Source organism: Panthera uncia, chromosome B4 (genome assembly GCF_023721935.1).
Source record: "Panthera uncia isolate 11264 chromosome B4, Puncia_PCG_1.0, whole genome shotgun sequence".
NCBI lineage: Eukaryota > Metazoa > Chordata > Mammalia > Carnivora > Felidae > Panthera > Panthera uncia.
In genome coordinates, this window is record NC_064809.1 from 51,784,534 (window position 1) to 51,797,494 (window position 12,961).

Consider the following 12,961-nt stretch of genomic DNA (forward strand, 5'->3'; position numbering starts at 1 on the left):
AGTTTATTTATATCGATGGGTCCCTGGGTAGTTTTCAACTCTCTGCTATTTTAACTGGTACTGTTAGAAGATTCTTGCCCATGTCTCCTGTTGTACGGATGCATGAGCTTTTGTAGCATGTATGCCTAGGACTAAAAATTCTGGTCATGGAGTGTGTGAATGTTCAAGTTTTGGAGGCAAGGTCAAACTGTTTTCCACAATGGTTTCACTACCTTTACAATGGTAATATATAAGAAATCTTGGGAGTCTACAACCTCCCTGATACTTGGCATTTTTGCATTTCTAAAGTTGTGCAAATTTAATGGCGGTAAAATGGTATCTCATTATGGTCTTAATTTCCCTGCACTAATCATTAATAATATTTAATATATTTATTTTTTAAATTTATTTATTTTGAGAGAGAAAGAGAGAGAAGAAGGGAGGAGGGTGGGATAAAGAGAGAGAAGGAGAAAGAGAATCCCAAACAGGCTCCTCACCAGCAGCACAGAGCCCGATATGGGGTTCCAACTCACAAACTGCAAGATCATGACCTGAGCCAAAACCAAGAGTCAGATGCTTAACCGACTGAGCCACCCAAGTGCCCCTATTACCATATATTTATTGTCAATATGCATTTTACCTACAGTTAAATGTGTCTTTTTATCCATATACTTTCTGCTTTCCTTATTGATTTTTAAGGAGTTTTAAAAGATATATTCTTTTTTTTATTTTTTATTTATTTAAAAAAAAATTTTTTTAACGTTTATTTTTGAGACAGAGAGAGACAGAGCATGAACAGGGGAGGGGCAGAGAGAGAGGGAGACACAGAATCTGAAACAGGCTCCAGGCTCTGAGCTGTCAGCACAGACCCTGATGCGGGGCTTGAACTCACGGACCGTGAGATCATGACCTGAGCCGAAGTCAGATCCTTAACCGACCGAGCCACCCAGGTGCCCCAAAAGATATATTCTTTATAGCAGTCTTCTGTTGTTGCAAATGTGCAAATGTTTTCCTTCATCATAACCCTTCCCCATCCCCACCTGTTTCCTTAAGGTGTTTTGTATGAACAAAATTTCTTTTGATACAGTACTGTTTATTTTTTGTTTTTGTTTTTGGTTTTTGTAAATTAAGAAATCTTTACGTAGTAAAGACTTAAAGGTAAGACCTTACCATTAAGGTCTTAAAAATATTCATCTATATTTTCTTCTAGATGTTTTATATTTCCATTTTTGCATTTAAAATCCCTATTTCACTTAGAATTGTTTTATTATTAAATATTATTATTATATGCAGTAGGGATCAAATTTGGCCTTTTTCTGTAATAGATAACTTTTTTCCCAACTCCAGTTATTAAACAGTTCCTTTTTTCCCACCTCTGCATATATCAAATTTCCACCCTGAAGTAGCCCTATTTTGGGAGTTCTTTATCTACTCTGCTGGTCACTTGGTCTCTATTACTATGGCAGCCATTGTCTTAATTATCCTGGTGTCATCATAAGCTCCAATTGTTTAAATTTCCTTAAGTAATATCTTAGGTTAAAAAATGATCTCTACGGATGAAATATATTTTGCATGTGGTATTATCCGTTGTAAACATTTTTTTTTGAAAATATACATTTTTGAAAGGAGTGGAATTAGTTAATTCTGAAACCAGACATTTATTAAATATTCTAGTATGGAGGAAATAAAAATGTCTTCTTAGTATTGGTATATTTGGGATTTTATTTGTAGAGTCAGCATATTATAAACTAAAGAACCACAAGTTTTAAATTCAAGGTTAGTGTTCACCAGAGATACTTATGGGTTGCTACTTGTTTTTCCAAGTATAAAATGGGCCTGATGCAGCTTACACCTCAAAGTGAATTTTTTGGTGATAAAAATGACAGATTTCACATTTTCTAATTAAGTGAGGCTTAGTCTTTGCATGTGCTTGAGATTTTAGTCTATTTTAGACAATCAAGTTTCAGCACATTGGAAACATGCACTTTAACTTAGGGGGTACATTCAAAGTAGTTTCAGATAAGTTGATTTGCTTGGAGAAGATTGAGGGGGCAAGTCACTGTAACTTGCTGACTGCACTTTCATAGATCTGGTGTCACCTGAGGGGAGGCTAACTGGCTTGAGGATGCACACTGAAGTATGATTCCAGGTCCTCTAGTCTGCCCTATATTCTAGAGCAGCTTAAAAAACATACACAGATTTTTTTATACTTAATGGGCACCAACTCTGAGCTAAAACTAATTGCTGGGAACCGGCCCCACTGAGTCCACTGTTGAGTGAGAATTTTTGAGAGGTCAGTTGCTAAGCATAATCCTGATATGAAACATCATACCCTAAGTCCCTTCTCTGGATTTTCTCAGTTCTTCCATAAAAAGTTGAAGTAGATATCATTAACAACCAGCTGGACCGTCATAGCAACATCTTGATCAATACAGTCAGCGCCGGGCGCCTGGGTGGCTCAGTCGGTTAAGCGTCTGACTTTGGCTCAGGTCATGATCTCACGGTTTGTGAGTTCGAACCCCATGTCGGGCTCTGTGCTGACAGCTCAGAGCCTGGAGCCTGCTTCAGTTTCTGTGTCTCCCTCTGTCTCTGATCCTCTCCATTCAGGCTCTGTCTCTCTCTGTCTCAAAAATAAATAAACATTAAAAAAATTTTTTTTAAATGCAGTAAGCACCATTTGGTAGGAATCACCAAATAGTAGCACCACTGCAACTCCCACTGTCAGAATGAGTTCCATCCTCTTTGCCTATTTTACTCAATACAAGTTCAGAGTCTAACATGGAAGCGTCTGTTTGGAGATGCCAATACCCTAAGTGCTGGGAGTGGGAGACAAATACAGGAGTGGGGTTTGCTCTTTTCAGCTTCTATAGTGGGAGATAGTTCAACAAAGGCATATGATGGGGAATTCTCCAGATATACAAAGGTATTTCAGATTCTAGGCAGCCAAAGAAACACAAGTGTAATTTGCCCAAAGTCACCGAGCTAAGTGAAAGAGTCCAATTGCAAATCTTTCTACTCTAAGACTCGTGGTAGATACTGTGTATGATTAGGTAAACAGTGATAATATTTTGGATTTATAGCATATCTCAGCAAGTAAACAAACCCTGAACCACTTTGACACTTGTTTGCACTTAAAAAATTTAGTAGTTTGAATAATTTATTACTTTATGTAACAGATGACCAACCTGAGAGAAAGAGACACTAAATGGCTTCCCCATGCAAATAGTCGATAGTAGATTTACCATTATTTGTTTTTCCTGACTCTGTTTCAGCCTACTATGGTCCATTACCTGCCCTTGGAAAAGAAAAGGATATGGCTACAAATGAAACACTTTGCAGCTGAGTGATGTGTTTTCCTCCCCCAGGCTTTTTGTATGATGCAGGAGGTTAGTAACAGGAAAACTGAAATTTAGGAGATACAGAAAATAATGGATTTGGTCCGACTGGACTATGAGAGGATTAGAGCTGAGTTAAATTATCATAGCTTTAAATAATGCAAAGTCCAGCTTAAATGGAAAGGTACTCTCAAAACTTCTTGGCATATTTCCACTTTAATAATCCAACACCATCTGTGAAAACAAAATGAGTATTATAGGTCTCCACTAAATGGATTATATGTTTCTTAGCAGACACCTGTTCAGAGCACTTAGGTATTAGGTGACTCAGGGATCTAAAACACATCCATATCTATTGATTGAGCCTAGATATCGAATCTAAATGTCGGGAAATACAGTGGCAGTTTTAGAGAAAAAATATCATGGAAAAATATTATATATCCAGTTTAAGCTCTTTGAATTTGAGATTATCAAAGGCATAGTCTTATTCATTTGCACAGAATAGCTAATTTATGAAATGTGTTCACTGTGCAGACACACTGTCAAACATTGGCTACTACTAGGACAGTGCAGTTGTGTGGTCATATATTATGGGCTATAAGTTGGGGAGTTGGGGAGGCCTGTCCATCCACTGGACTGACAACCTAGGGTTTCTCTATAATGTTAGGTGTGTCTGGCCAATCTGGCTGAATGTGGTGGTCCTGGATTTGTCACTAAAATTTGGGTCGGTTTAGTCCAGAGTTTTCTTTCCTTTATCTTGTGTTCTTCAGGACCTGGTAAAAAAGCTATAATAAAGATAAGTATAGACTTGAATTTTGTTACAATTTAATTTGTGCTGTAGAAATACACTGAACTTTGAAAAGCAAACACAGTGATTCAAGAAAAAGCAAAAATTAAATAGGAGGGGATACACATTGCAAGTAAATGTAGCCCACACTCCAATAATACTTTAGAATTAAAAGAAATCAGAATCACCCAGGACTCTGATATATAGGAGAATGAATGCTTTTCAAACTTGAGTTTTTGTGCATGTATGCACAAGGACCTAGGAACAGTTCGATATCTTTTGAAAAATAATATGTTTCGTGATAAAACTCAGTCTGAAATAAGAAATAACATAACTCATTATGTTTTTTGAATGTGGGGGCTAAAGTATGCATATTCCAGTGGATATTGCTGTGGAGAAATGCATGAAGATAAATAAAAGCAGGCTTAGACAGATACAGCTATTATTCTGTTCTTCAGGACTGGAGGAAAGGAAACGGGTAAGGTAGGACGGCCCAAAAGAAAAAAAAAAAAAGGTAGATAGAAGTTTGTCCTAGAAGTTTCTTTTCCACCTACTTTACTGGGAGTCCTGCTACCCAATACATAGACTTATAAAAAATGGGAAAAATGACTTTAAGCTAACCTGATGATGTTGTATAGTAAATGCATCCTCCATTTAGGTAATACATTTGTGACTTGGAGTGATGTTGTGGAACATATTTGGGGTAGACACATCAGCACACTTAGGCTTAATTAAAAAAAAAAAGTAGGAGAAAGTAGAAATTGCTCTTGGTCCTGGAAGATAATTGTTTTTTTATTAATCAAATCTCATTCATAGGTTAGCAAAGAGAAGAGATAATAGAAGTAAGTCTTTAAAACAGAAGGATGTTTGAAAATGGCTATTTTAAGATTTTTTACTCTAGGACAGTGTGTCCTGACCTTTAGTGCTTATAAGCATCACCAGAAGTAGCAGAAAAAAAGTAAAAAAGGTAGATTTATATGCTCCATCAGCAGAAATTCTGATTTGGTGGGTCTAGGGGAGCTCAGGTATTTTAATTCTTAAAAAGCTTCTAGGAGGTTCTGAAGCAGATGGTCTTGAGAGAATGTGATGATCCCAGGTCCACAGTGAACAGTATTCCTGTTCAGTTCATCAGGAGCAAGGCTCTTACCTGTGTGTAATACAGCTCCAGAGTCTAAAATTTAAGACAGAGAATTGTAAGTGAAGAACTGGAAAGGAATTGCAAGGAGCTGAATAAAAATATTTGTTTGTATTGTGAGAGCTGATAGGAGGACTTTTTTTTTGAATTGAAAAAAAATGAAGTACAACAAGGTAAAGCTTATGTTCTTTATTTCTAGCAGATTGGTTTTAAGGGATTGTTTATATTTTGTCTCCCTTAATCATATCATTAGCAGTAACGGTTGGTTACGGGATTTTAGAGGGTTTTTTTTGTTTTGTTTTGTTTTGTTTTTGTCTATTACAAGTGTTAGAATACACAGAAATAGATAAAACTCTGAGTAATGTAAACAAACAGCCACCCAAACAGGCGGTATTTGAATATGTCATTGTAATAGAATATATAAATGTGAAGATATTTCTGTATCTGCATTTACAAGACATATCTATTTCTACTATAGATTCCCTGAGGAAAATGTTTAATATATATATATATATATTTTTTTTACTATTTGCTTATAGTTCATAAAACAAAAGTGTTGCTTCTTAGGAGGTTGAAAACAGTAACTAAATATAAAGTTACCACATAGCTTTCTGGATACTAATCATCAAAGAAGAGTTCTGGAGCTAGTACTCGTCTATGGACTGGAATTTATTGACTTAATTATAACATTGCTAAGTATGAAAAAAAATCAATGCACCAAAAAAAAAATACATAGAAAACACTTATACTGGGACTTTTTCATTATGGATAAGAAAACAGGACAAGAGTTTTGAAGAATGTTATTATATATACCACTAAAATTGTTTCCAATGGAAATTCAAAGGAATAGAATGGTGTGATCATGAAATAAAAAAATGTTAAAGAATAAAGCAGAACATGGCCTAACATAATATGCTGCAGGGGGGAATGTAATGTGTGTTGAAAGACAAACAAAATAAATATAAGAAATTAGGCCAATTAAAGACAAGAAAGACTTATGACAATAACCTTCTGAGTTTCCCCAGAGAGGTTAAGAATGCTCTCTGAAGACGGGAACCCATGAGGCAAATGGGCCCAGATGATTCTAAGGAAGAAGAAAAAGGGAAACAATGATCATGAAATTACAGATCTGGGAGGGATTTGAAAGATTAGTCACATGCCGTCTGCAGCAGTCCTTCAAGTTGATGGCCCTACTGCCACAAACATCACATAGAATGGCCTCTCTAGTCTCCATTCATGATTCATAGAATACACCTTTAATAGTCTCCCTTGACTCATTTTTTATATCTAGTAACCTGTCCTACCCTATGTCCTGCTCTTAAACTTCTTTTTTTACTAATCTATTTTTACCTCTGTCTTATACTCTGAACTTGACAGTTATATTAAGGCTTTGGCTGTGACCATACTCTGCTCTCCACATTCAACCAGTCATTGTTGGTACTCTCATATCCTGACACATCCTCAGATCTTCACCGCCACCCCTCCGCCCACCCCAGTTTGCTCTCTTTTGCCCTGCGACCAAGACTTACTTAAATCCAACCTCTTAATTGGAAAGCTAAATAAATGAAGTTCTACAGAAGTTATGTAGCTTACGAAAGACATTCGGATAATCAGTAGACATAATCCTGGTCTGTTTACAACCATCCCAGTTTTATTTCTACCTAGAGTTCTCTTTTTAGTACTAGTATCAATGGGTAGATACGTACATTTTAACTCAGGTCCTCCTCCTAGTAATTTTTTTCTTCAGCTCACTCAGCAGCAGGTTGTCCAGAAAGGGATGCTGACACGAGTTCCTGTGCTCCACTCATCGTTGTTGTAGCGTGATTCCTTAGACACCCGGCACGCCTTGACCCTCAAGGTGTTGCGTGACTTGCTGTACACAGCACGGTCCACAGTCCAGCAGCAGCAACACTGCCTGGAGTTCGTGAGAAGTGCAGAATCCCAGACCTGCTCCACCCACTAGCATCAGAATCCACATGTAATCTTTATACTGATGAGAGGAAGGGAGACTGAAGCTACAGAAGCAAAACTCCTTGTTTTGAATTTTGTTAGCAATTATGTTGGGACAGTCATTTACCCTCTACTCTTTTTACTTTAAAAAATATTTCATTACTATTTTTAATGACTAGTTTTTTTTTTAAGAGCAGTTTTAGATTCACAGCAAACTCAAGAGGACAGTACAGAGCTTCTCCACATCACCCTCTGTCCCCACACATGCACAGCCTTCTCTTTTATCAACAACATCCCTCATCAGAGGGGTACGTTTGCTGCAATTGATGAACCTCCACTGACACATCATGATCACCCAAAGTCCATTGTTTTATATTAGGATTCACTCTTGCTGCTGTACATTCCGTGGGTTTGGACAAATGTATAATGGCATGTACCCATCATTATAGGATCATTCCGAGCATTTTCGCTTCCCTAAAAATCTTCTGTGCTCTGCATATTCATCCTTCCCTTTTTCCCCATCCCTGACAATCACTAATCTTTTTAATGTCTCCATTTTCAGTATGGCATATAGTTGGAGTCATGCATAGGTAGCTTTTTCATATTGACTTCTTTCACTTAATCACATATGCTTAAGGTTCCTCCATGTCTTTTCATAGCTTTATTGCTCATTTATTTTTAGTGCTGAATAATATTCCATTGTCTGATGTACCACAGATGTTAACCCACCAAAGAATAAGTTGGTTACTTCCAAGTTTTGGCAATTATGAATAAAGCTAATACAAACATCTATGTGCAGGTGTTTGTGTGGATATGAATTTTCAACACCTTTGGGTAAATATCAAGGAGCATGATTACTGGATTATATAGTAAGAATATGTTCCCTTTGGAAGAAATCACCAAACTGTCTTCCAAAGTAGCTATACTATTTTGCATTCTCACCAGCAATCAATGAGAGTTCCTGTTATTCCACATAATCACCAGCATTTCATGATGTTGGTGTTCCAAATCCTGGCCATTTTAATAGGTAAATAGTGGTATCTCATTATTGTTTTATTTTCATTTTCTTGATGACATATGGAATATCTTTTCATGTGTTTATTTGCTGTCTGTATATCTTTAGTATCTTCTTTGGTAAGATGTCTGCCAAGGTCTTTGGCCCATATTTTAATCAGATTGTTTCTTTTCTTAGTGTTGAGTTTGAGTTCTTTGTATATTTTGCACAATAGTCCTTTATCAGCTGTGTTTTTAGTAAATATTTTCTTCTAGTGTGTGGTTTGTTTTCTCATTCTCTCTCTGTTGTCTTTCATAGAACAGAAGCTTTTAATTTTAATGAAGACCAATTTATCAATTCTTTCCTTCATGGATTGTGCCTTTGATATTGTATCTAACAAGTCATTGCCATACCCAAGTTCATCTAGATTTTCTCCTATGTTATCTTCTAGGTGTTTCATAATTTTGCATTTTACATTTACTATCAACATTTTTTAAAGATTTCTTTTATCACTTGCAATACCTAAAAACATGTTGGCCTTTCTTGCTTGTGATAACAAGGGCTGCTTGAGTGAAATTTTTGTTCATTCCTTCTCTTATTTAGGATCTTCTTGCTGTGATTCATACCACAGCAGGATCTAAAGGCATTCTGACTCATTTAAGAGAGAAGTTTAGAATGTGTCAAATAGGTTGCATTTTTTAAAGCCCCATGATGCTATAGTGTGTAAATATGCTTTGTATAAACAGTCCACAAAGCCTGGTATTCCTGCTTTGTTCAGCAGTAGCTAGGCTTTTAAAACTGTGGGATACACAATCCTAGAGCCTGAAACTTAAGAAGAAGTTGGTAACTTGGAAGAATTTGCAAGGAACTGAATAAACATGGCACCTACATTATGTGGGCTGACAGAAATTGTCCATTTCAGTGTTCTTCTACACCATATCTCACATTTTATAAGGATGATATGGGTTCACATTTAGCCATCATCTTATAAAGTGGAGTTGTCTTACAAATGAGCTGTGTCTATTTGGGCATTTGAGAAAACATGAAGAGCTGAGAAAGTGTGACAATTCCTGACTCAGGCCATGTTACCTTGATATGCATGTTTTGGATAGAAAGTTATGGCTTCTAATGTCTGCTTGAGGGAAGTTGGGTGTCTGGGGTAATAGAAACAAAGTGGAAAGCATGGGTGGAGTACCTTTGATATTTACATCCAAGGTTTTGAAATGCTGGGCAAACTATCAAAATGCAATTCTATACATAATCCCAAAGAAAGCATAAACAGAGTATTTCCTTTTTATTACCGTTTCCCTTTGTTTTCCCCAACTATAAATGCTAATATTTTTCTAGCTTCAAAGTTTATAAAATTAAATGTCCTAGATACTCCCAGTATAACTAACCTCTAATGGAATCCTAGAAGCCTAATTTAAATCCTCAGGAATCTATTTTAGGTTCTAGTAATATAAAATATAAAGTTCCCAATAAACTTCAGAGATTGACATTTTGTGTACCGGAGGTATAAGAATCATTGCCTTTTATGCACAGGTTCAGTTTTCACTTGCTTTAGCTCATCTCTGGAATTTTGGAAAGAATGGTTTCACAAAAAACACTTCTTGACTTAGAAGGTTTGACTAATGGAGGGGAAACAGCCATGGGCAGGATGAATGGGGGGAAAACTTCCTGAAAACTAGAGAAATGAGAGAAGCCAAGGGAGAAATCATCCTGTATTCTTTGGCCATTACTGCTATATTTGTTCTACTTTTGCAGTTTATAACTGTAGAAATGTCATGAGCATAAATATGAGAAAGTGTCACTCAAAGTGACAACTTCAGCCACATGTGCTTAAGTTATTTCAGCAGGACCGTGCACTCAAAATCAACCTTGAGTGAACAAATTAACCAAAAATTTGAACATAAAGGTATGTCCATAAAGAGTTTTTGGCCAGCTGCAAATAGGTGATGTGGACCCAAGATCACAGGCGTGTCATGAGGGATAACTATAAAGCATGTTTTATCAAGGCGGTGACTACCTGATTCATCCAGAAATAGAGAGACATTTTCAAGCCCACACCTTGATTTTTCACTGCACGTTTATTATTTTCCGAACCCAATTCTTTACTGACACTAAATTCCAATTCTGAAAATATTATGTTACAGTGGCAGTCCTGAAGGTAGGTTCTAGATAAACATAATGCCACACTACTTCTCTGCATTTCTCTTTTTCTTTTCTGTGCTTCATCATCTTAACCTGTTGATAGTGTCCAAACTGAGGTCTCAGTTGTACAGCTGGGAGTGTTACCAGTAGGAAAAAGGGGAAGAGACATTGTCAAGATTTAGAGAAGTACCAAGGATCAATAATAGAATGATAAGATTTTAAGGACAGCAGACAGTAGCAAACTGTCAGCATTTGGTCAATATTTCCACATTCAGGTGTGATAGGGTGATAAAGAGTCCAGAGAGGGACGAACAACCAGGAAATCAACAGGCATGATCATGATGATGATGATAATACTATGGCACATTTATTTGATGCTGCGAATTTACTGGCTACTTTCACACAGAGGGAATTAACAATGTCTCACAGTTTATCTGCACCTAGGGAAGTGTATTTATGGAGTATAGTGTCTGGTCTTAATTGTACTAAACTTTTTTCAAATTGACAAATGGTTCTAATGGATTTCTGCAAAAAAAGACCAACAGACAAACAAAAAATCCATAGCCTGAAAAATTTGTAATGCAAGAGCAAGCAGAGAAGACAATGGAAGAACTGCCATTTCTACCCCTAGTCACATTATAAAGTAAAATAAGGATCACTAATCACAGCAATATATTTATATCATATTGCTCTCACTGAAGTTTTTGTACATAAAAAATGAAATAATATGAATTTATGTCATTTTATTTCCTCTTTAAGTTTAGAATTAATTCCTTAGAGGGAAGCCTGACAGATAGGGGATGAGATAAAGCATCTCACATTGGGATGGTCCACATTGGGATGTGGCAGTCTTGGAGGCAGATTTCAGGAATCAGTGTCCTTGGTCCAGCAAGTGGGGTAAGTGGCAGAAGTGGCCAGTGAAGAGCAAGAAGGCAGGACACATGGCATTTCTCATATGGGGTGAGCCGAGGTGTTAGGCAATGGTCCTCGGCTGTGCATGTTGTGGGTCAGTGCTTCATAGAGGGTCAGCAGTGGATTGTATGAGAAGTTTGGGTTTCTATTTGTTGGGTGAGATGAATTGCTTACTTTGTTTTCCCCTTCCCTAGTCTTTGGAAGGTGGAAGGAAGGTATACTAGATTGACTCGTGTTAACCCTTTCAACCAAAAGGTATGTGCAAATCATAACCCCTAGTACCTGCAAATGTGACATGATTCAGAAATAGGGTCTTTGCAGATGTAATTGAGTTAAGATGAGGTCATACTGGATTAGGGTGAGCTCTAATCAAATGAGTGGTGTCCTTAAAGAACAGGAAAATTTAGGCTTTTTTTTTCAGCTTTACTGTGATATAATTGACATATAACATTTTGTAACTTTAAGGTGTACAAGTGTTGATTTGATACACATATATTTCAAAACTATTTCCACCACAGTGTTAGCTCACACCTCCATCATGTAACATAATTCTCTTTTTTGTGGAGGAGTGGTAAGGACATTTAAGATCTACTTTCTTGGCAACTTTCAAGGACATAATAAAGCATTATTAGCTATAATCACCATGCTGTCATCAAATCCTTAAAACTTATTCATCTTACACCTGGAAGTATGTATCCTATAACCAACATCTCCCCATTTCCCACACCCCCCAGCTCCTAGTAACTACCATGCTATTCTCGCGTTCTAGGAGTTCAGCTTTTTTAGAGTCCACACATAAGTGATATCATACAGCATTTGGTTTCTGTCTGACTTATTTTGCTTAGCATAATGTCATTAAGGTCCACCTATGTTGTCCCAAATGGCAAGATTTCAAGAGGAAAATTTGGAAACAAAAATAGACAGGTGAGGGAGAGAGCCACAGAATGTGGAGACAGAGATTGGAGTGATACATCTATGACCCAAGGAAGGTCAAGGGTTGCCAGAAGAGTACTCCCCAGAAGCTGGGAGAGAGGGGTGTAACATTCTCTCTCAGGGCATCCAGAAGTAGCCAGCCCTGCTCACAAACCTAGATTTCAGGTTCTAGCCTCCACAACCATGAGAGAATGAATTTCTGTTGTTTTAGGCCACTTACTTTGCGCTAATTTGTTATGGCAGCCCTAGGAAATTAGTGCAGAACAGTGGAGATTAGCTCTGTATTTTGGGAGGAAGTTAATTGATTTGCCCATTACACATCATTATTAAAAGGCAGAATCAAGGCTAGCTATATGAATGTGGGCACATAACTGGGCTTCAATTTCATCTGGAAAAATAATGTGAGAACCTAGAGGCAATTTAAAGTTTCTTTAAACTTTTTAAAGTCAAAAAAATATATGTACTTACGTGTGCTCCTCTCCACCTTTCTTCCCTCCTTAATAATGAAGCAATTATTATACACTACTGTGTTTGGTGCAGGAGTTAAAACAACGTCATTAAATTCATACATTCTAGAGCAGTGGTTCTCAATTCCTAGTGCACATCAGAATCAGCTGGAGGACTTAAGAAAGCCAGAATGCCGGGTCCCAATCGCAGGAGTTTCTATTTCAGTAGGTCTGGGAATTTGCATTTGTAGCAAGATCCGAGGTGATGCTGATGTTGCTGGTCTGCTAACCACACTTTGAAAAATGCTGCTGTAGTGCATGTTTCCTAAGCATCTTCCC

The 12,961-nt window shown here is 37.1% G+C and overlaps 1 pseudogene; it reads left to right on the top strand.

The window, feature by feature from the left end:
• LOC125919818 (40S ribosomal protein S8-like) overlaps window positions 1–7,199 on the top strand; it is a 57,039-nt pseudogene extending 49,840 nt beyond the window's left edge.
• The last annotated feature ends 5,762 nt before the right edge of the window (window positions 7,200–12,961 follow it).